At 40.8% G+C, this 4,880-nt stretch overlaps 1 non-coding gene across 1 annotated transcript; it reads left to right on the top strand.

Annotated features, from left to right (window-relative positions):
- The first annotated feature begins 4,554 nt into the window (after positions 1-4,554).
- Positions 4,555-4,661, top strand: LOC141634676 (small nucleolar RNA R71). Its single transcript, XR_012539401.1, has one exon. It is a non-coding gene; the product is annotated as a small nucleolar RNA R71 (small nucleolar RNA).
- The last annotated feature ends 219 nt before the right edge of the window (positions 4,662-4,880 follow it).

The following is a 4,880-nucleotide window of genomic DNA, read 5'->3' as shown; positions in this document are numbered from 1 at the left end:
TCACCTTCTTCATCAACACCCTCATCAACATTCTCCTCTCCACCCGGTCTTCCGCCACTAGAGGTGCTAGGAAAGAAAACTTCCCTATCCGCCCAACTAGGAAAAGGACATGATGGATCAAGAAGTCCTTACCTAGCTAGATATAGGAGGGGCGGATATTGGGCCTTGTAAGCATCCACTCTATCATTGTAAGCTCGCTTGTGCATTTCCCTCATGAGTAGAGTCATGTAATCATTTCCTACCTCGACATCCTTGGGTTTTAACTCGTGATACTCAAATGGGTAGGGTGGTGTGACAATGGAGGAGTAGGGCTCATCAATCTCGCCTCTTTGTTGTCGAATAATATACTCGGTCTCCTCGGAGAGTGGAAGAAGGCAGTTTGGTCGGTGAACACTCAATCGACAAATCTTTGAAGGCAAAGTGAAGGATATAGCTTCATTGGTTAACCACCCATATTTGGTGTCAAGAGGAGCATGCTTGACCCACTTAAACTTGTGAATCATGGTGTCCATATCAATTAGGTGACCTCCTTTGACCGCCACATAAGTTTTGTCTTTGTTGAAATTCGGGTTGAAGTGCTTGGCCAAATAGGTAACTAGTCCTCCATTCACAATAAAAGCGGTGCCCTCTTTACCACAATCGACATTAAGCCATCGTTCAACCAAAAGTCTTAGAGCATTGTATGGCTTAGTATATTCCCTTCCTATGTTCAAGGCCGACTCAAGAAGAACAAAATCGAGCTTGGTAAGATGATTAGTGCCATTTCTTGCTATCAAAGTATTCCCAATGACCTTATGCCACACTCTAATGCCCGGATGGTGGACTAATAGAGCACGACATTCATGAAAGCGCACAAAATTCTTTTCGGAAATTGCCTCCCAAAGAGGAGCGGAGTCATACTTGTCGGGGATCTTTTCATAGTACAGGGTATCACTAAGGCCTAAAATCTTACTCAATTCACCAAAAGTGATTCGTCTATTGACATTTGCAAGACGAAACTCGATGTGGGTTCTAGTTTCCACCCTTGTAACTTTCAAGGAACTCAAAAATTCCAATGTGAGGGAGGGGTATGTCAATTCTTTCATGGTAAACAATTTACCCAATCCCATAGCCTCAAATAAGGTTTTGGTTTGTTCAAGAACACCCAACTTTGTCAAAGCATCTTCACAAATAAATTTTGTAGGCATAATGATCTTCTTAGCAAAGAGAACAAATTTACCCCTATGAGAGTCGGAAGTGAAAATTACCTCCGGATAATTAGATAATTGATCAATGACCAGAGTTGTTGATGTTGTAGCTTCCATAGGGGGACCTTGTTGAACCTCCAACCTTGCCTCATGGACTACCAATGCCTTTGACAATTATTTTGCTTGAAGAGTTTGTTGCCTTTTTGAAAGTGTCTTCTTTGGCGGTGCCTTGTTACCTCCTTTAGTTCTTGCCATTGTTGATTACACCAAAGAGAGAATGAAATCTTCAATTTTTAGTTATGCCCAAATTGATTTAAGATGAAAGAATGTTGCTTTGTATCTTAAAAATCGACTCAAAGGTTGAACATTTTGGTGTTTGAATGAATTGTTGTTGTACAAAGAGTGATTAATTTTTGTTGTGGGGAAGTTTGGATTTGATTTGTTGAATTTGGTTGAGGAAATCTTATTTTGTTGATGTAGAGGATGAGGGTTTTTAGGGTTTTTGGATTTTGGGTAGTGTTTGAATGAAGAAGAAATGAAAATGAATGAGGGAATAAGGGTTTAAAAGACCCGTTAATTTTTGAAATAGCAGCAGGGACGAGCGGATTCAGGACTGGGACGCTCGGATTCTTCACGTTTTGCTTTAGGAAAAGACACTACAGGACGAGCGTCTTTGTGCAAAGACGAGCGGATTCTTCAATGTGAGACGAGCGGATTCTTTGAAAAACGCTCGGATTCTGTTACAGGGTGATTCTTTAAATTTCGACAGCAGAAAGACGAGCGTCTTGTATCAGACGAGCGGATTCTTCAATGTGAGACGCTCAGATTCTGTGACAGACCATTTTTTTGAATTCCACAGCTCAACCAGATGAGTGTCTGGTGTCATAGGACGCTCGGATTCTTCCCTGTCCACACAGATTCAGGTCCATCCGTGGGTACTGCATAACCCGTAGCATTTTCATTCTTCAATTCTCGTGTTCTTCATTGTAGGGCCACTACAAAGGCATGAATAGCCTAGGCAATTGCTATCCCCACACTAAGTCAAAGCACTACACATTAATGAAATCATAAGTCCCTCCCTCACTTCTGTCAAAGATGATAAATATCTTGATCAAGGCACAAAAATATAAATCCAAAAATGACAAAAATGCAATATAAAAATTGAAATGCAAGTTAGGGAGTTAGAATATTTACAAATGGTGGTTTAGGGAGGACTCCACCAAACTCTCATCCAATGTGAGATGTCAAGGGGGCATGTTCAAGGTGTTGTTGATGTTACTCAACAGCTTGAAGAAGTAGTCGAAAGCTTGTTCATTGTCATGATAGAGGTCCTCAATAGACCTTTGCACTTGTTATTCTCCATGATGGTCTTGGTTCATAGCATTACCAATGTAGGGTTGAATATCCCTTCGAACTCATCATCCCAAAGACCGCAAACTTCGTCTACTTGATCATTAATAATCTCTTGAGTTGATAGAGACAACTCTCCTTCTTTCTTGTTTTGGCCAATGAGGCCATCCTCTTCACTTGTCATGGGTGAGCTTTTCAAGCTCTCTTTGTTGTTATTCTCTTGCTCTTTGAATGGAGCATCATCAACTTTTTTTTTCCATTGGAATTCCGACTTCCTCCTATCATCCTTCTGGCTATAGTGATCAACCATGAAGCATGGTTCATGCAAACGGGGAGCTCTCATGGTCTTGTCAAGATTGAAAGTTATGCTCTCGTCTCCCACTTCTGGAGTAAGATCTCCGTGCTTCACATCTATCACCGCACTCGTGGTGTGCAAGAAAGGTCTACCTAGAATAATCGGAATATTGGAGTCTTCTTCCATGTCAACAATGACAAAGTCCACCGGGATGAAAAATTTCCCAACTCTCACGGGAACATCTTCCCATATCCCTAACGGTGTCTTCATCGATCTATCGGCCATTTGGAGTGTGATGTTGGTACATTTAAGCTCTCCCATCCCTAAACTTTTACTATCCGAATACGACATAACACTCACGCTTGCTCCTAGATCACACAAAGGCTTCTTGATTGTGGTGTCGCCAATGGTACACGGTATTGAGAAGCTTCCCGAATCTTTAAGTTTCGGAGGTGAACTCCCTTGAAGGATTGCACTACTCACCTTAGTGAAAGAGATAGTTTCAAGCTTCCGGATCGACTTATTTTTCGTAAGGATGTCCTTCATGTACTTTGCATAGGCCGTCACGTGATTGATTAATTCCGTAAAAGGTATCGAGACTTCCAAATTCTTCACAATTTCCATAAATTTTCCAAGTTGGTCATCGAACTTAGGTTTAGCTTGACGACTTGGGAATGGAAGTCTGATCACAATGGGCTCCTTTTCCTTGGCCTTCTCTTCACTTTTCTTTGAAACTTCTTCTTTTGTTGGTTCTCCTTCCTTGGAGTTTTGCACAACTTCTTCTTTGTCACTAGCTTCCACAAGTTCATCCTCAACTTGCTTCTTTGGTCCTTCATACCTCGTAACACTCCTCAAGTGAATGACACTAACCGTTTCATGTCTTGGGGGATTACTTTGAGGTGGTAATTGCCCCTTTTGTCTTTGAGAACTTGAAGATGCTAGTTGGGTCAATTGAGTTTCCAACATTTTTGTGTGGGCTAGGATGTTGTTGATGGTGATGTCTTTTGCTTGACTATCCTTTTGCATTTGAGTGAAAAACTCTTGTTGATTCTTTTGCATTTGGAGGACCGCTTTTTGAACATCAAAACCTTGGTCATTTTGTTGATTGTATGGAGTTTGATTTTGGTAACCTTGGTTTTGGTTGAAAAAGGGTCTTTGATTTTGGTTTCTCATGGGAGGTGGGGTGTATGTTGGTTTTGAGGTTTTTGAACATTTTGGCTTTTGTATGAGAGATTTGGGTGGAATTTGGTGTTTTCATTGTAATAATTGGAATAAGGGGTACCACTCTTGTATGCTTGAAAAGCATTCACTTGTTCATTTGTTCCCTTACATTCACTTTGGTCATGTTCCAAAGTTCCACAATTCTCGCATATCCCACTTGGGATTGATGAAGATGCTACCATGGCATTAACATGATGCTTTGGCGATTTTGAGGCTTCTTCAAGTTTAGCCATAGCCTTCTCAAACTTCAAGTTAATGGTATCAATATGAGCACTAAGTTGAGCACCCAATTGAGTAATAGAGTCCACTTCATGCTTTCCTCCTCTAGTAGCCTTGCGAAGTCTACTATATTGTGAGTTATGGACCGCTATTTCCTCAATCTTGTTCCAAGTTTGATTATCGTCAACTTCGGTGAACATACCATTTGATCCCATGTTGAGAATGTTTCTTGAGTCTTCATAAAGACCATTCCAAAATTGTTGTACCAAGAACCATTCGCTAAGTCCATGATGAGGACATGAGCGACAAATTCCTTTGAATCTCTCTCAAGCTTCATACAAAGATTCTTCATCCCTTTGCTTAAAACCCGTAATTTGAGCTCTTAGCATGTTAGTCTTTTCCGGAGAGTAGAATTTTTTGTAGAAAGCTAGAGCCAACTTCTTCCAAGAGTCAATTCCAAGAGTACCCTTATCAAGGCTCTTCAACCATTGTTTTGCAGTGCCAATTATAGAAAAAGGAAATAAGACCCATCGAATTTGGTCTTGAGTCACACCGGTTTGTGATATCGCATCACAATAGTCATAAAAAGTCTCCATGTGAGAGTGAGG

This window comes from Silene latifolia, chromosome Y (genome assembly GCF_048544455.1).
Source record: "Silene latifolia isolate original U9 population chromosome Y, ASM4854445v1, whole genome shotgun sequence".
NCBI classification, from domain to species: Eukaryota; Viridiplantae; Streptophyta; class Magnoliopsida; order Caryophyllales; family Caryophyllaceae; genus Silene; species Silene latifolia.
The sequence above is the reverse complement of the archived record's forward strand: the minus strand, read 5'-3'. Positions and strand labels throughout refer to the sequence as shown.